The 19275-nt window shown below is 42.2% G+C and overlaps 3 non-coding genes and 2 pseudogenes across 3 annotated transcripts; all 5 read left to right on the top strand.

The window, feature by feature from the left end:
- Positions 1-4097: 4097 nt before the first annotated feature.
- Positions 4098-4268, top strand: LOC130319398 (U2 spliceosomal RNA; annotated as a pseudogene).
- Positions 4269-11452: 7184 nt separating this feature from the next.
- LOC130319397 (U2 spliceosomal RNA) lies at positions 11453-11654 on the top strand (annotated as a pseudogene).
- A 2077-nt stretch (positions 11655-13731) lies between these two features.
- On the top strand, positions 13732-13922 carry LOC130319392 (U2 spliceosomal RNA). Its single transcript, XR_008865592.1, has one exon. It is a non-coding gene; the product is annotated as a U2 spliceosomal RNA (small nuclear RNA).
- Positions 13923-16023: 2101 nt separating this feature from the next.
- LOC130319391 (U2 spliceosomal RNA) lies at positions 16024-16214 on the top strand. The gene has a single exon (XR_008865591.1). It is a non-coding gene; the product is annotated as a U2 spliceosomal RNA (small nuclear RNA).
- Positions 16215-18300: 2086 nt separating this feature from the next.
- Positions 18301-18491, top strand: LOC130319390 (U2 spliceosomal RNA). The gene has a single exon (XR_008865590.1). It is a non-coding gene; the product is annotated as a U2 spliceosomal RNA (small nuclear RNA).
- The last annotated feature ends 784 nt before the right edge of the window (positions 18492-19275 follow it).

Below are 19275 nucleotides of genomic sequence, written 5' to 3'. Positions count from 1 at the left end.
GGAGGGTGTTTCCACTGCTGTGACTGGTGAGGAGACAGGTGTGGGAGGTGAATTTACCTTGGTGAAAAAGAAAAAAGCAAAAAAAGTGAAAGTGGTGGAGAAAATTGAGACAGTGTATGGTGATGTTCTTTCTAGTGAAGAGGCTATGGATGATATTGAATGTCCAAACCCAATTGTGGGGGAGGAGGAGGGAATGGAAGTTGTTGGGTCATCTCAGAGATCTCTAACACCTGGTCAGAGAGTTTCTCGCAGTAAGGAAGAAGAGGAGGAGGAAGATGAGGATGTGCAGGTTGTGAATAAAAGGTGTAAGACAGGGAGCTGGTCTGAGGATCAGGAAGCCCTTGTTCTTGGTAGTGATAATGAAATAGACAGGGACTCTAACATAGGGTCGCCTGATTGTTTTGCAAGTTTACATAGGAAAGTTGAAGGCCAAAATGTTAATTTCTAAGTTAAGATGGATTTTAAAGCATTTGGTTTTCTTTTCCTAGTTGTTATGACTTTGGTTGTAACAACTATTAATGTAAGAAGTATTGAGTCTGAAATTAGGAGAGCTGCAATTTTTGATATTCTTGAGAATGTTAGAAGTGATGTGATATGTTTACAGGAGTGTGCAATAAAGTCAGCACCTTATGCAAATGAGTGGAAGTGTGGGCAGTCCTTCTGGTCCACATGTGCAGAAAACAAAAATGAAGGTGTTGGGATTTTATTGCGAAACAGGGACATTAAAGTTTTAAATTGCCAAACTTTAGTACCTGGTCGTTGTATGGTTTTAATTTTTGAGGTTTTGGGCCAGAGGATGAGAATTTTTAATGTGTATGCTCCAGCAGAAAAACAAGCACGTTTGTCTTTTTTAGAGTCCCTTAAGTTTTTTATCCCTGGTCGTGAAGATACTATTATTGTTGGCGATTTTAACTGCATTAGATCCGTCAATGATCGTGAGAGCTCTGCTGAGGTTAGAACTGATATTACTTCCAATGTTTTAAATCAAATTATTCAAGACTTGCATTTTACTGATGTTGGACTGATGGTTAGCACTGATGAAAGATATACGTACATATCAGATAGTGGCCGCTGTAAATCCCGGATCGATTACATCCTGGTCTCTGATGGGATTAAGGTGGTCCGGTGCAATCAAATGATGTCAACTTTCTCAGACCACAAGATGGTGTCGGCTGAGATAAGTGTCACAGAGTCCCTTCATTTTGGGAGGGGGCTCTGGAAATTAAATGTAAGTCTATTGGAAGATGAGGAAGTAATGGCTGGTTTTAATCATGTGTTTTTATCCTGTGTTTCTAAACAACCTGATTTTAGTAATGTCTTAGTGTGGTGGGAATGGGCTAAAGGAGAGTTTTCTAATTTCTTTAAGATGTTTTGCATAAAGAGAGCACAAGAGAAGAGGAGGAGTGATGAAAGGCTTGTATCCCGGTTAGAGACTCTCTATAAGTTTAAACGTGTTGGTGTGGAGGTGGAGGATGAGATTGTTAAGGTGAAGGGGGAGATGAAAAAAAGGTTGTTGGAAAAGGGAAGGAATATTGTATATAAGTCTAAAGTGCAGCACCTAGAAGAAAATGAGCAGTGTACACGGTATTTCTTTAAAAAATGTTTTAATGCTAAAGGTGTTTTTAAATCTGTTTTTACCCCTACGGGGGAAGTTTTTGGAGAGGAGATGGTGAAGGAGATTGGCAGATTTTATGAGACACTCTTTAGTAATAAGAGCAGAGCCAGTGAGACGGAGATGAATGATTATTGTAATATTTTGGAGAATAATGTTCCTGTTGAAAAAGTAGATTTTTTGATTGATGATGTTAGTGAAGGGGAGATCAAGCAGGCCCTGGATAAGATGGCCAAAGGGAAGACACCAGGCTGTGATGGTCTCCCCGCTGAGTTTTATTCCGCGTTCTGGAATATTTTAAGTAAAGAGTTTACACGGGTGGTGCAATATGTTTTTAACTCAGGTGTTTTAGCTGAATCTATGAAGAAAGGGGTCATAACATTAATTCATAAAAAAGGTGATGGCAGAGATCTTAAAAATTGGAGACCTATAACTTTATTAAATTGTGACTACAAGATAATTGCTAAGATTGTGGCTAATAGACTGAGTGATGTAGTGGACCACCTTGTGGGAGAATACCAAGTTTGTGCAGTACCGAAAAGAAAAATAACAGATAATTTATTGCTTTTAAGAGACTCTATTTATTACAGTAACTTTAACAAGAATGCACTGTTTGTTGAGTCCATAGATTTCGAAAAGGCTTATGATAAGGTTGCACATGATTTTATGTTCATTGCTTTAAAACACTTAGGTATTCCAGAAAAGTTATTATCTGTTATTATGAGTTTTTATCATGGGGTGACAAGTCAGATTTTAGTAAATGGGCATGTGGGGCCTGCTTTTAATGTCTTGTCTGGAGTCAGACAGGGATGCCCACTCTCCCCAATTCTGTTTATATGCGTTATAGAGGGCCTGTTGAAGAATGTGCAGAAAGATAAATGTGTGAGTGGTGTTTTTATTCCAGGTAGTGATGGTAGTAAGTTAAAGGTTTTAAGTTATATGGACGATGTGGTTTTTACTTGTACATCCCAAGCAGATCTCAACAGAGTAAATTTGCATGTGAGGATTTTTTGTTGTGTGGCTGGGATGAATGTGAACTGGGGGAAGTGCCAATTATGCAGTTTTGGGAACCAAGAGAATATAGTAGTGGATGGTGTTAAGGAAAAAGAAGACATTGAAGTGCTAGGAGTGATATTTGATAAAGACCTCAAAGGAAAGAAAAGTTATGAGACTTTGGACAGTAAAATTGAGAAGAAGCTATCCTTCTGGAGGTTAAGGAACTTGTCACTTAAAGGGAAAGTTCTTATCATTAAGTCTGTAATCCTACCGCTTCTCTTGTATACGGCTATGGTGCTTCCTCCAGGGAAGTTATGGACTAGGAGAGTAACAAGGAAGCTTTTTGTGTTCTTCTGGGGGTCTAAGATGGAGAAAATGAGAAGAGAAGAAGTGATGAAGAGTATGAATTTGGGCGGATATAACTTTCCAAACATTGATCTGTTTTTAAAGGTGCACTATTTTCTTTTAATTTTTAAATTGATACAGTGCAATAATAGGGCGGCAGACATGAGTAAATACCTTGCAGGATGGTTGTTTTCCAAATGGGGCTGGTGTGAGAGGGATTTGAGGAGACCCATAGCACATGTGATACCTACCTTCTATGTGCTCCTCAGGTCTTTCAATGATCAATTTGGTTTGAGCTCTTTAGGTGAACCTGATAAAAAGAAAATAGAACAAGAAATAAGGAAAAATGAGAGATTATATGAAGTACCATTCTGCACTAATGCTCAGTCTGTGAAGATTTGGAAGTTTTTTAAAGTTATTGGACTATCAAACAGACAAAAAGACGTTAGTTGGATGTCCTTTCATGGCTGCCTCCCAACCCGATCTTTTTTAAATGGAAGAGGTTTGAGAATAAGTGACAGATGCCCAAGAGAGGGTTGTGGAGGTAGAGAAGACTTAGTGCATCTTTATTGGGACTGTTTTTATGCAAAAGAATTTTTTATGTTTTTAAAGAAGTTTTTAATCCAACTCACTGGATATAACAGTTTTTCTTTTGAGAAAGTTTTTATTGGTCAAGATCTTAGTAAAAAGGAAGATACACGTACTAATTGGATTCTTTTTTCTGTTTTTAAAGAGGTTTTATGGGACTCACGCAATTTGCTTGTTTTTAAAAATGTTGTTATTTCTCCGAGGGAATTGAAAAGATTGTTTTTAGGAAGGATTTTTACTATCTTTCTACTGGACAAAAAGAGAATTGGTGAAGAAGAAGCGGAGAAAATCTGGATGCATACACGATGGAAAAATTTATAAGAAGTACGTAAAGGAGAAAGCTGTAAGTTTTTGACCAATTTCTGTGATTGTTTTTGACATGTTTTTTTGTTTTGTTGTTTGGTCACTTTTTCTTGGCACTCGGTTCCCTTAGTTAGTTTTTTCCGTATGATGTTTTTTCAGATATTGTTTTAAGTGACGAGTCTTGGTAGGTGACCTGATGATCGTCCAAACAATAGTCTGTAACTGAGGAAAAAAAAAAAAAAAAAAAAAAAAAAAAAAAAAAAAAAAAAAATCTGTTCTTATCAGTTTAATATCTGATACGTCCCCTATCTGGGGACCATATATTAAATGGATTTTTGAGAACGGGGGCCGATTTCGAAGCTTGCTTCCGTCGCCCTATGCATTGACCCGATATGGCAGTATCTTCGGGTACAGTGCACCACCCCCTTACAGGGTTAAAAAGAAAGATTCCTACTTTCATTGCTACCTGCTTGCTGGCTAGCCAGCTAGCCAGCCCTGTGGGCCTTGCTGCTGCAGCCAAAAAACAAAAGGTGGTGCTGCTGCTGCTGCTTCTGCTGCTTCTGCTTGTGTCTGGCCGCTGTTGGAGCGTCCAGGCACAGGACTTCTGCTGCTGCTGACTAAATGGCCTCCTTAATTGGATCATTTGAGTAGCCAGCACACCTGTGCAGGTAGGGCATGACATGATAGGCAGCTGCCTTGATAGCGGGTGGGTGCTGAATGTTCCTAATTGACAAAATAAGATTAATGCTTATGAAGAAATATAAAATCTCATCCCTTCCCCAATATCGCGCCACACCCCTACCCCTTAATTCCCTGGTTGAACTTGATGGACATATGTCTTTTTTCGACCGTACTAACTATGTAACTATGTAACATAACATGGGGGGGGGGGGGGTCTCCTGGCTGTTCACACAGGTGTGTCATTGCTGTACATTGACCATGCATTGCTTCTGTGGTATTGCAAAGGCAAAGACAAATGCTTCCAGCCATCCATTGCACTAATGGATTGGTCATCAGCTGGCTGTCTATGTCCCGCATCAATATAGACCAAAGTACAGAGGGTTAGGCTATGCTATTGTGCACCTACCTGATGCATCAGAAGGTGCGAGGCCCTTGCTAAATTCTGTGCACAGACTTTGAGATCTATACTTTAGACTGTATCTAAACCTGCTCCAACATGGACTGACATTCTGGCCTACTTTCAGCCGATGCGACTTGTCTGTCGCTGAACAGTCGCTTTTTATGTATTCAGCACCTATGTATAATGTTGTAAAAATGCTCTAGAAGCTAAAGTCGCAGAAATGTCACACATATTTGGCCTGCAACTTTCTGTGCGACAAATTCAGACAGGAAAAATCAGTATAAATCCTTAGAAAATTATCCCCCAGTGTCTCCATCTGCTGGCGGTATTGAATAAGCATTGCTGCACTGATGGGGTATGCATTAGACGAAAAAAAAGAAGAAAAAGAAGAATAATACGCCCAGAAAAGAGGCGAAAAGGAGAAAAACGTAAAAAAACGTGAAAAAAAAGTAAGAGGAAGAGAAGGGAAAAAAAGGTGGAAATGGGTTTAAAAGTGATTTCGGCGGAGAAATATATATATATATATATATATATATATATATATATATATATATATATATATATACGCGCACACACACACATATATATAAACGTATTCTCCGTTGAGATATTGCAGCCGCTGCTGTGTCCAGGCCCAGGAGCCTTAGCACTGTGCTGTGATGTCACTCAATACCACTGACATCACTAGGTGTAAACAACATCTCTCCTTTGCTGTGTATGTGACTATGGAGCTGTTTGGTGATGTCGTCTATTATGGCCTTCATAGAAGCAACAGGAGATTGTTGCATCCATCTAGAACCCTCAGAACTACAGTGCTATGATGTCACTCACTTCCACAGGCCTTGCAGAGTGTAAACAACAACAACCCAGCTTTGTTGTGTATGTAACCATAGGGATTTGTGATGTCACCTAGAACCTTCACAGCAGCGACAGCTTTATGAGGAGCATCAGCACTGCTCTGCCTGAGCAGAACCATCACCGCCATAGGTTGTCAAATAACCCGGATTTAACCCACACAGGTAAGTCCAATGGGGTGCAGGCATGTCCTCTATGCTTACAGCTTCCCGTGGGTGTTGGTTTGATACCGTTTGGGGACAGCCAAGGAGGCATCTGCAGGCAACAAAGGTAGGTGTGTGCTTGTGTGTGTGTTTCCTATGCAGATCCTAAGCCCAGTGTCACATGCAAGTAGGAGGAGTAAGAAGGGTTCCTGGCAAATCCGGGTTATGGATTGCATTTAAAAAGGCCCCGTGGGAGTGCAATGGGCCCCTGTCTTGCTGCTTAGCAATAATGGTATGGGTTTAGGTTCTGCTGTGTGTACTGGTGGTTGACTGCCCCCCAGCCCAGAGTGTGCATGGAAAATTGTCTGGCAGCCTCCCTGACAGCAAGCAGTGATAGTGCCCATGAAGGGGACCTTGTTGGGCCCGCCCCTTTCACGGTTATCGCTTCTCGGCCTTTTGGCAAAGATCACGTGTGGATTTCTGTGCGTGGTTTGGGTTGAAAGGAGTGGTGATCGGGGCCCTCTTTACGGGGGGCCCTGGATTGTTGCTGAGCTGCGATCGTGGGTTTTACCTGCAAAAATGAGCGAGAAGGCGCGTGGACTTGAGGACACGGTGCGGATCTACGTTCCTGGCGAGCACCGGGGGACGATCGGACTTGACCAAATCGTTTTGGAGATTCTTCGCAAGCTTGATTACCTACAGGTATGGAATGTATTGGCTATACAGGATTTTCCTAGGCAAGGAATTTATGATATTACTTTTTGTGGTTCTGAGATTTGCCAGAGAGTCTATATGGATCTTGAAGAAATGAAGAGGAAAAGTGAGCCTGCTATAATGAAGAAGATTAAAGTGGAACCGTTATTTATGAATACAACAAAGGTAGTAATTGTCCACATGTATAATCCTAAGGTTTCTGATGAAATGGTTACAAACTTTTTGTTCCGGTATTGCGAGGAAGTGAAATTTATAGGAAGACTTAAGAACAAGTTTGGGTACTTTAATTGTAAGAGAAAGTTTATTGTAAAATTTAAAAAAGATGAAGGAATGCAAGATGGAAGGAAGAGCATACCACAGGTGTTTTCTATCGGAGGAGAGAGAGGTTTCTGCTTTTATGAAGGCCAGTTGCAATATTGTAGAAAGTGCCATGCCTATGGCCATGTGCAGGATTATTGCCCTGAGAAAGGAGAATGTTGCAGAAATTGTGGGAAAACTGGTCATGAAGCAAGTATCTGTACAGAGAAGAAGACATGTGATATCTGTGGAAGTGAGGAACATTTGGCAAGAGGCTGTGATATGTGGTATAAAAAGAAGAGAAGTTATGCTGATGCAGCTGGGAATAGAGGAGAACAAAGAGAAAAAGGGGGAGGGAGGTTTGTTCCTGGAGTTGGTGAGAGTGTGAGTGTTAATGTGGCACAGGTGGCTGAGGAAAGTTCTGTGATAGTGGAGCACATTAGCACTCAGGAGAGGTCAGGGGAGGAGGGTGTTTCTACTGCTGTGACTGGTGAGGAGACAGGTGTGGGAGGTGAATTTACCTTGGTGAAAAAGAAAAAAGCAAAAAAAGTGAAAGTGGTGGAGAAAATTGAGACAGTGTATGGTGATGTTCTTTCTAGTGAAGAGGCTATGGATGATATTGAATGTCCAAACCCAATTGTGGGGGAGGAGGAGGGAATGGAAGTTGTTGGGTCATCTCAGAGATCTCTAACACCTGGTCAGAGAGTTTCTCGCAGTAAGGAAGAAGAGGAGGAGGAAGATGAGGATGTGCAGGTTGTGAATAAAAGGTGTAAGACAGGGAGCTGGTCTGAGGATCAGGAAGCCCTTGTTCTTGGTAGTGATAATGAAATAGACAGGGACTCTAACATAGGGTCGCCTGATTGTTTTGCAAGTTTACATAGGAAAGTTGAAGGCCAAAATGTTAATTTCTAAGTTAAGATGGATTTTAAAGCATTTGGTTTTCTTTTCCTAGTTATTATGACTTTGGTTGTAACAACTATTAATGTAAGAAGTATTGAGTCTGAAATTAGGAGAGCTGCAATTTTTGATATTCTTGAGAATGTTAGAAGTGATGTGATATGTTTACAGGAGTGTGCAATAAAGTCAGCACCTTATGCAAATGAGTGGAAGTGTGGGCAGTCCTTCTGGTCCACATGTGCAGAAAACAAAAATGAAGGTGTGGGGATTTTATTGCAAAACAGGGACATTAAAGTTTTAAATTGCCAAATTTTAGTACCTGGTCGTTGTATGGTTTTAAATTTTGAGGTTTTGGGCCAGAGGATGAGAATTTTTAATGTGTATGCTCCAGCAGAAAAACAAGCACGTTTGTCTTTTTTAGAGTCCCTTAAGTTTTTTATCCCTGGTCGTGAAGATACTATTATTGTTGGCGATTTTAACTGCATTAGATCCGTCAATGATCGTGAGAGCTCTGCTGAGGTTAGAACTGATATTACTTCCAATGTTTTAAATCAAATTATTCAAGACTTGCATTTTACTGATGTTGGACTGATGGTTAGCACTGATGAAAGATATACGTACATATCAGATAGTGGCCGCTGTAAATCCCGGATCGATTACATCCTGGTCTCTGATGGGATTAAGGTGGTCCGGTGCAATCAAATGATGTCAACTTTCTCAGACCACAAGATGGTGTCGGCTGAGATAAGTGTCACAGAGTCCCTTCATTTTGGGAGGGGGCTCTGGAAATTAAATGTAAGTCTATTGGAAGATGAGGAAGTAATGGCTGGTTTTAATCATGTGTTTTTATCCTGTGTTTCTAAACAACCTGATTTTAGTAATGTCTTAGTGTGGTGGGAATGGGCTAAAGGAGAGTTTTCTAATTTCTTTAAGATGTTTTGCATAAAGAGAGCACAAGAGAAGAGGAGGAGTGATGAAAGGCTTGTATCCCGGTTAGAGACTCTCTATAAGTTTAAACGTGTTGGTGTGGAGGTGGAGAATGAGATTGTTAAGGTGAAGGGGGAGATGAAAAAAAGGTTGTTGGAAAAGGGAAGAAATATTGTATATAAGTCTAAAGTGCAGCACCTAGAAGAAAATGAGCAGTGTACACGGTATTTCTTTAAAAAATGTTTTAATGCTAAAGGTGTTTTTAAATCTGTTTTTACCCCTACGGGGGAAGTTTTTGGAGAGGAGATGGTGAAGGAGATTGGCAGATTTTATGAGACACTCTTTAGTAATAAGAGCAGAGCCAGTGAGACGGAGATGAATGATTATTGTAATATTTTGGAGAATAATGTTCCTGTTGAAAAAGTTGATTTTTTGATTGATGATGTTAGTGAAGGGGAGATCAAGCAGGCCCTGGATAAGATGGCCAAAGGGAAGACACCAGGCTGTGATGGTCTCCCCGCTGAGTTTTATTCCGCGTTCTGGAATATTTTAAGTAAAGAGTTTACACGGGTGGTGCAATATGTTTTTAACTCAGGTGTTTTAGCTGAATCTATGAAGAAAGGGGTCATAACATTAATTCATAAAAAAGGTGATGGCAGAGATCTTAAAAATTGGAGACCTATAACTTTATTAAATTGTGACTACAAGATAATTGCTAAGATTGTGGCTAATAGACTGAGTGATGTAGTGGACCACCTTGTGGGAGAATACCAAGTTTGTGCAGTACCGAAAAGAAAAATAACAGATAATTTATTGCTTTTAAGAGACTCTATTTATTACAGTAACTTTAACAAGAATGCACTGTTTGTTGAGTCCATTGATTTCGAAAAGGCTTATGATAAGGTTGCACATGATTTTATGTTCATTGCTTTAAAACACTTAGGTATTCCAGAAAAGTTATTATCTGTTATTATGAGTTTTTATCATGGGGTGACAAGTCAGATTTTAGTAAATGGGCATGTGGGGCCTGCTTTTAATGTCTTGTCTGGAGTCAGACAGGGATGCCCACTCTCCCCAATTCTGTTTATATGCGTTATAGAGGGCCTGTTGAAGAATGTGCAGAAAGATAAATGTGTGAGTGGTGTTTTTATTCCAGGTAGTGATGGTAGTAAGTTAAAGGTTTTAAGTTATATGGATGATGTGGTTTTTACTTGTACATCCCAAGCAGATCTCAACAGAGTAAATTTGCATGTGAGGATTTTTTGTTGTGTGGCTGGGATGAATGTGAACTGGGGGAAGTGCCAATTATGCAGTTTTGGGAACCAAGAGAATATAGTAGTGGATGGTGTTAAGGAAAAAGAAGACATTGAAGTGCTAGGAGTGATATTTGACAAAGACCTCAAAGGAAAGAAAAGTTATGAGACTTTGGACAGTAAAATTGAGAAGAAGCTATCCTTCTGGAGGTTAAGGAACTTGTCACTTAAAGGGAAAGTTCTTATCATTAAGTCTGTAATCCTACCGCTTCTCTTGTATACGGCTATGGTGCTTCCTCCAGGAAAGTTATGGACTAGGAGAGTTACAAGGAAGCTTTTTGTGTTCTTCTGGGGGTCTAAGATGGAGAAAATGAGAAGAGAAGAAGTGATGAAGAGTATGAATTTGGGCGGATATAACTTTCCAAACATTGATCTGTTTTTAAAGGTGCACTATTTTCTTTTAATTTTTAAATTGATACAGTGCAATAATAGGGCGGCAGACATGAGTAAATACCTTGCAGGATGGTTGTTTTCCAAGTGGGGCTGGTGTGAGAGGGATTTGAGGAGACCCATAGCACATGTGATACCTACCTTCTATGTGCTCCTCAGGTCTTTCAATGATCAATTTGGTTTGAGCTCTTTAGGTGAACCTGATAAAAAGAAAATAGAACAAGAAATAAGGAAAAATGAGAGATTATATGAAGTACCATTCTGCACTAATGCTCAGTCTGTGAAGATTTGGAAGTTTTTTAAAGTTATTGGACTATCAAACAGACAAAAAGACGTTAGTTGGATGTCCTTTCATGGCTGCCTCCCAACCCGATCTTTTTTAAATGGAAGAGGTTTGAGAATAAGTGACAGATGCCCAAGAGAGGGTTGTGGAGGTAGAGAAGACTTAGTGCACCTTTATTGGGACTGTTTTTATGCAAAAGAATTTTTTATGTTTTTAAAGAGGTTTTTAATCCAACTCACTGGATATAATAGTTTTTCTTTTGAGAAAGTTTTTATTGGTCAAGATCTTAGTAAAAAGGAAGATACACGTACTAATTGGATTCTTTTTTCTGTTTTTAAAGAGGTTTTATGGGACTCACGCAATTTGCTTGTTTTTAAAAATGTTGTTATTTCTCCGAGGGAATTGAAAAGATTGTTTTTAGGAAGGATTTTTACTATCTTTCTACTGGACAAAAAGAGAATTGGTGAAGAAGAAGCGGAGAAAATCTGGATGCATACACGATGGAAGAATTTATAAGAAGTACGTAAAGGAGAAAGCTGTAAGTTTTTGACCAATTTCTGTGATTGTTTTTGACATGTTTTTTTGTTTTGTTGTTTAGTCACTTTTTCTTGGCACTCGGTTCCCTTAGTTGGTTTTTCCGTATGATGTTTTTTCAGATATTGTTTTAAGTGACGAGTCTTGGTAGGTGACCTGATGATCGTCCAAACAATAGTCTGTAACTGAGGGAAAAAAAAAAAAAAAAAAAAAAAAAAAAAAATCTGTTCTTATCAGTTTAATATCTGATACGTCCCCTATCTGGGGACCATATATTAAATGGATTTTTGAGAACGGGGGCCGATTTCGAAGCTTGCTTCCGTCGCCCTATGCATTGACCCGATATGGCAGTATCTTCGGGTACAGTGCACCACCCCCTTACAGGGTTAAAAAGAAAGATTCCTACTTTCATTGCTACCTGCTTGCTGGCTAGCCAGCTAGCCAGCCCTGTGGGCCTTGCTGCTGCAGCCAAAAAACAAAAGGTGGTGCTGCTGCTGCTGCTTCTGCTGCTTCTGCTTGTGTCTGGCCGCTGTTGGAGCGTCCAGGCACAGGACTTCTGCTGCTGCTGACTAAATGGCCTCCTTAATTGGATCATTTGAGTAGCCAGCACACCTGTGCAGGTAGGGCATGACATGATAGGCAGCTGCCTTGATAGCGGGTGGGTGCTGAATGTTCCTAATTGACAAAATAAGATTAATGCTTATGAAGAAATATAAAATCTCATCCCTTCCCCAATATCGCGCCACACCCCTACCCCTTAATTCCCTGGTTGAACTTGATGGACATATGTCTTTTTTCGACCGTACTAACTATGTAACTATGTAACATAACATGGGGGGGGTCTCCTGGCTGTTCACACAGGTGTGTCATTGCTGTACATTGACCATGCATTGCTTCTGTGGTATTGCAAAGGCAAAGACAAATGCTTCCAGCCATCCATTGCACTAATGGATTGGTCATCAGCTGGCTGTCTATGTCCCGCATCAATATAGACCAAAGTACAGAGGGTTAGGCTATGCTATTGTGCACCTACCTGATGCATCAGAAGGTGCGAGGCCCTTGCTAAATTCTGTGCACAGACTTTGAGATCTATACTTTAGACTGTATCTAAACCTGCTCCAACATGGACTGACATTCTGGCCTACTTTCAGCCGATGCGACTTGTCTGTCGCTGAACAGTCGCTTTTTATGTATTCAGCACCTATGTATAATGTTGTAAAAATGCTCTAGAAGCTAAAGTCGCAGAAATGTCACACATATTTGGCCTGCAACTTTCTGTGCGACAAATTCAGACAGGAAAAATCAGTATAAATCCTTAGAAAATTATCCCCCAGTGTCTCCATCTGCTGGCGGTATTGAATAAGCATTGCTGCACTGATGGGGTATGCATTAGACGAAAAAAAAGAAGAAAAAGAAGAATAATACGCCCAGAAAAGAGGCGAAAAGGAGAAAAACGTAAAAAAACGTGAAAAAAAAGTAAGAGGAAGAGAAGGGAAAAAAAGGTGGAAATGGGTTTAAAAGTGATTTCGGCGGAGAAATATATATATATATATATATATATATATATATATATATATATACGCGCACACACACACATATATATAAACGTATTCTCCGTTGAGATATTGCAGCCGCTGCTGTGTCCAGGCCCAGGAGCCTTAGCACTGTGCTGTGATGTCACTCAATACCACTGACATCACTAGGTGTAAACAACATCTCTCCTTTGCTGTGTATGTGACTATGGAGCTGTTTGGTGATGTCGTCTATTATGGCCTTCATAGAAGCAACAGGAGATTGTTGCATCCATCTAGAACCCTCAGAACTACAGTGCTATGATGTCACTCACTTCCACAGGCCTTGCAGAGTGTAAACAACAACAACCCAGCTTTGTTGTGTATGTAACCATAGGGATTTGTGATGTCACCTAGAACCTTCACAGCAGCGACAGCTTTATGAGGAGCATCAGCACTGCTCTGCCTGAGCAGAACCATCACCGCCATAGGTTGTCAAATAACCCGGATTTAACCCACACAGGTAAGTCCAATGGGGTGCAGGCATGTCCTCTATGCTTACAGCTTCCCGTGGGTGTTGGTTTGATACCGTTTGGGGACAGCCAAGGAGGCATCTGCAGGCAACAAAGGTAGGTGTGTGCTTGTGTGTGTGTTTCCTATGCAGATCCTAAGCCCAGTGTCACATGCAAGTAGGAGGAGTAAGAAGGGTTCCTGGCAAATCCGGGTTATGGATTGCATTTAAAAAGGCCCCGTGGGAGTGCAATGGGCCCCTGTCTTGCTGCTTAGCAATAATGGTATGGGTTTAGGTTCTGCTGTGTGTACTGGTGGTTGACTGCCCCCCAGCCCAGAGTGTGCATGGAAAATTGTCTGGCAGCCTCCCTGACAGCAAGCAGTGATAGTGCCCATGAAGGGGACCTTGTTGGGCCCGCCCCTTTCACGGTTATCGCTTCTCGGCCTTTTGGCTAAGATCAAGTGTAGTATCTGTTCTTATCAGTTTAATATCTGATACGTCCCCTATCTGGGGACCATATATTAAATGGATTTTTGAGAACGGGGGCCGATTTCGAAGCTTGCTTCCGTCGCCCTATGCATTGACCCGATATGGCAGTATCTTCGGGTACAGTGCACCACCCCCTTACAGGGTTAAAAAGAAAGATTCCTACTTTCATTGCTACCTGCTTGCTGGCTAGCCAGCTAGCCAGCCCTGTGGGCCTTGCTGCTGCAGCCAAAAAACAAAAGGTGGTGCTGCTGCTGCTGCTTCTGCTGCTTCTGCTTGTGTCTGGCCGCTGTTGGAGCGTCCAGGCACAGGACTTCTGCTGCTGCTGACTAAATGGCCTCCTTAATTGGATCATTTGAGTAGCCAGCACACCTGTGCAGGTAGGGCATGACATGATAGGCAGCTGCCTTGATAGCGGGTGGGTGCTGAATGTTCCTAATTGACAAAATAAGATTAATGCTTATGAAGAAATATAAAATCTCATCCCTTCCCCAATATCGCGCCACACCCCTACCCCTTAATTCCCTGGTTGAACTTGATGGACATATGTCTTTTTTCGACCGTACTAACTATGTAACTATGTAACATAACATGGGGGGGGGGGGGGGGGGGGTCTCCTGGCTGTTCACACAGGTGTGTCATTGCTGTACATTGACCATGCATTGCTTCTGTGGTATTGCAAAGGCAAAGACAAATGCTTCCAGCCATCCATTGCACTAATGGATTGGTCATCAGCTGGCTGTCTATGTCCCGCATCAATATAGACCAAAGTACAGAGGGTTAGGCTATGCTATTGTGCACCTACCTGATGCATCAGAAGGTGCGAGGCCCTTGCTAAATTCTGTGCACAGACTTTGAGATCTATACTTTAGACTGTATCTAAACCTGCTCCAACATGGACTGACATTCTGGCCTACTTTCAGCCGATGCGACTTGTCTGTCGCTGAACAGTCGCTTTTTATGTATTCAGCACCTATGTATAATGTTGTAAAAATGCTCTAGAAGCTAAAGTCGCAGAAATGTCACACATATTTGGCCTGCAACTTTCTGTGCGACAAATTCAGACAGGAAAAATCAGTATAAATCCTTAGAAAATTATCCCCCAGTGTCTCCATCTGCTGGCGGTATTGAATAAGCATTGCTGCACTGATGGGGTATGCATTAGACGAAAAAAAAGAAGAAAAAGAATAATAATACGCCCAGAAAAGAGGCGAAAAGGAGAAAAACGTAAAAAAACGTGAAAAAAAAGTAAGTGGAAGAGAAGGGAAAAAAAGGTGGAAATGGGTTTAAAAGTGATTTCGGCGGAGAAATATATATATATATATATATATATATATATATATATATATATATATATATATATACGCGCACACACACACATATATATAAACGTATTCTCCGTTGAGATATTGCAGCCGCTGCTGTGTCCAGGCCCAGGAGCCTTAGCACTGTGCTGTGATGTCACTCAATACCACTGACATCACTAGGTGTAAACAACATCTCTCCTTTGCTGTGTATGTGACTATGGAGCTGTTTGGTGATGTCGTCTATTATGGCCTTCATAGAAGCAACAGGAGATTGTTGCATCCATCTAGAACCCTCAGAACTACAGTGCTATGATGTCACTCACTTCCACAGGCCTTGCAGAGTGTAAACAACAACAACCCAGCTTTGTTGTGTATGTAACCATAGGGATTTGTGATGTCACCTAGAACCTTCACAGCAGCGACAGCTTTATGAGGAGCATCAGCACTGCTCTGCCTGAGCAGAACCATCACCGCCATAGGTTGTCAAATAACCCGGATTTAACCCACACAGGTAAGTCCAATGGGGTGCAGGCATGTCCTCTATGCTTACAGCTTCCCGTGGGTGTTGGTTTGATACCGTTTGGGGACAGCCAAGGAGGCATCTGCAGGCAACAAAGGTAGGTGTGTGCTTGTGTGTGTGTTTCCTATGCAGATCCTAAGCCCAGTGTCACATGCAAGTAGGAGGAGTAAGAAGGGTTCCTGGCAAATCCGGGTTATGGATTGCATTTAAAAAGGCCCCGTGGGAGTGCAATGGGCCCCTGTCTTGCTGCTTAGCAATAATGGTATGGGTTTAGGTTCTGCTGTGTGTACTGGTGGTTGACTGCCCCCCAGCCCAGAGTGTGCATGGAAAATTGTCTGGCAGCCTCCCTGACAGCAAGCAGTGATAGTGCCCATGAAGGGGACCTTGTTGGGCCCGCCCCTTTCACGGTTATCGCTTCTCGGCCTTTTGGCTAAGATCAAGTGTAGTATCTGTTCTTATCAGTTTAATATCTGATACGTCCCCTATCTGGGGACCATATATTAAATGGATTTTTGAGAACGGGGGCCGATTTCGAAGCTTGCTTCCGTCGCCCTATGCATTGACCCGATATGGCAGTATCTTCGGGTACAGTGCACCACCCCCTTACAGGGTTAAAAAGAAAGATTCCTACTTTCATTGCTACCTGCTTGCTGGCTAGCCAGCTAGCCAGCCCTGTGGGCCTTGCTGCTGCAGCCAAAAAACAAAAGGTGGTGCTGCTGCTGCTGCTTCTGCTGCTTCTGCTTGTGTCTGGCCGCTGTTGGAGCGTCCAGGCACAGGACTTCTGCTGCTGCTGACTAAATGGCCTCCTTAATTGGATCATTTGAGTAGCCAGCACACCTGTGCAGGTAGGGCATGACATGATAGGCAGCTGCCTTGATAGCGGGTGGGTGCTGAATGTTCCTAATTGACAAAATAAGATTAATGCTTATGAAGAAATATAAAATCTCATCCCTTCCCCAATATCGCGCCACACCCCTACCCCTTAATTCCCTGGTTGAACTTGATGGACATATGTCTTTTTTCGACCGTACTAACTATGTAACTATGTAACATAACATGGGGGGGGGGGGGTCTCCTGGCTGTTCACACAGGTGTGTCATTGCTGTACATTGACCATGCATTGCTTCTGTGGTATTGCAAAGGCAAAGACAAATGCTTCCAGCCATCCATTGCACTAGTGGATTGGTCATCAGCTGGCTGTCTATGTCCCGCATCAATATAGACCAAAGTACAGAGGGTTAGGCTATGCTATTGTGCACCTACCTGATGCATCAGAAGGTGCGAGGCCCTTGCTAAATTCTGTGCACAGACTTTGAGATCTATGCTTTAGACTGTATCTAAACCTGCTCCAACATGGACTGACATTCTGGCCTACTTTCAGCCGATGCGACTTGTCTGTCGCTGAACAGTCGCTTTTTATGTATTCAGCACCTATGTATAATGTTGTAAAAATGCTCTAGAAGCTAAAGTCGCAGAAATGTCACACATATTTGGCCTGCAACTTTCTGTGCGACAAATTCAGACAGGAAAAATCAGTATAAATCCTTAGAAAATTATCCCCCAGTGTCTCCATCTGCTGGCGGTATTGAATAAGCATTGCTGCACTGATGGGGTATGCATTAGACGAAAAAAAAGAAGAAAAAGAATAATAATACGCCCAGAAAAGAGGCGAAAAGGAGAAAAACGTAAAAAAACGTGAAAAAAAAGTAAGAGGAAGAGAAGGGAAAAAAAGGTGGAAATGGGTTTAAAAGTGATTTCGGCGGAGAAATATATATATATATATATATATATATATATATATATATATATATATACGCGCACACACACACATATATATAAACGTATTCTCCGTTGAGATATTGCAGCCGCTGCTGTGTCCAGGCCCAGGAGCCTTAGCACTGTGCTGTGATGTCACTCAATACCACTGACATCACTAGGTGTAAACAACATCTCTCCTTTGCTGTGTATGTGACTATGGAGCTGTTTGGTGATGTCGTCTATTATGGCCTTCATAGAAGCAACAGGAGATTGTTGCATCCATCTAGAACCCTCAGAACTACAGTGCTATGATGTCACTCACTTCCACAGGCCTTGCAGAGTGTAAACAACAACAACCCAGCTTTGTTGTGTATGTAACCATAGGGATTTGTGATGTCACCTAGAACCTTCACAGCAGCGACAGCTTTATGAGGAGCATCAGCACTGCTCTGCCTGAGCAGAACCATCACCGCCATAGGTTGTCAAATAACCCGGATTTAACCCACACAGGTAAGTCCAATGGGGTGCAGGCATGTCCTCTATGCTTACAGCTTCCCGTGGGTGTTGGTTTGATACCGTTTGGGGACAGCCAAGGAGGCATCTGCAGGCAACAAAGGTAGGTGTGTGCTTGTGTGTGTGTTTCCTATGCAGATCCTAAGCCCAGTGTCACATGCAAGTAGGAGGAGTAAGAAGGGTTCCTGGCAAATCCGGGTTATGGATTGCATTTAAAAAGGCCCCGTGGAAGTGCAATGGGCCCCTGTCTTGCTGCTTAGCAATAATGGTATGGGTTTAGGTTCTGCTGTGTGTACTGGTGGTTGACTGCCCCCCAGCCCAGAGTGTGCATGGAAAATTGTCTGGCAGCCTCCCTGACAGCAAGCAGTGATAGTGCCCATGAAGGGGACCTTGTTGGGCCCGCCCCTTTCACGGTTATCGCTTCTCGGCCTTTTGGCTAAGATCAAGTGTAGTATCTGTTCTTATCAGTTTAATATCTGATACGTCCCCTATCTGGGGACCATATATTAAATGGATTTTTGAGAACGGGGGCCGATTTCGAAGCTTGCTTCCGTCGCCCTATGCATTGACCCGATATGGCAGTATCTTCGGGTACAGTGCACCACCCCCTTACAGGGTTAAAAAGAAAGATTCCTACTTTCATTGCTACCTGCTTGCTGGCTAGCCAGCTAGCCAGCCCTGTGGGCCTTGCTGCTGCAGCCAAAAAACAAAAGGTGGTGCTGCTGCTGCTGCTTCTGCTGCTTCTGCTTGTGTCTGGCCGCTGTTGGAGCGTCCAGGCACAGGACTTCTGCTGCTGCTGACTAAATGGCCTCCTTAATTGGATCATTTGAGTAGCCAGCACACCTGTGCAGGTAGGGCATGACATGATAGGCAGCTGCCTTGATAGCGGGTGGGTGCTGAATGTTCCTAATTGACAAAATAAGATTAATGCTTATGAAGAAATATAAAATCTCATCCCTTCCCCAATATCGCGCCACACCCCTACCCCTTAATTCCCTGGTTGAACTTGATGGACATATGTCTTTTTTCGACCGTACTAACTATGTAACTATGTAACATAACATGGGGGGGGGGGGGGGGGGGGTCTCCTGGCTGTTCACACAGGTGTGTCATTGCTGTACATTGACCATGCATTGCTTCTGTGGTATTGCAAAGGCAAAGACAAATGCTTCCAGCCATCCATTGCACTAATGGATTGGTCATCAGCTGGCTGTCTATGTCCCGCATCAATATAGACCAAAGTACAGAGGGTTAGGCTATGCTATTGTGCACCTACCTGATGCATCAGAAGGTGCGAGGCCCTTGCTAAATTCTGTGCACAGACTTTGAGATCTATACTTTAGACTGTATCTAAACCTGCTCCAACATGGACTGACATTCTGGCCTACTTT

The sequence above is a fragment of the Hyla sarda genome, unplaced genomic scaffold, assembly GCF_029499605.1.
Source record: "Hyla sarda isolate aHylSar1 unplaced genomic scaffold, aHylSar1.hap1 scaffold_2121, whole genome shotgun sequence".
NCBI lineage: Eukaryota > Metazoa > Chordata > Amphibia > Anura > Hylidae > Hyla > Hyla sarda.
Note: the sequence above shows the minus strand (reverse complement) of the source record. Positions and strands in the feature narration are given on the sequence as shown.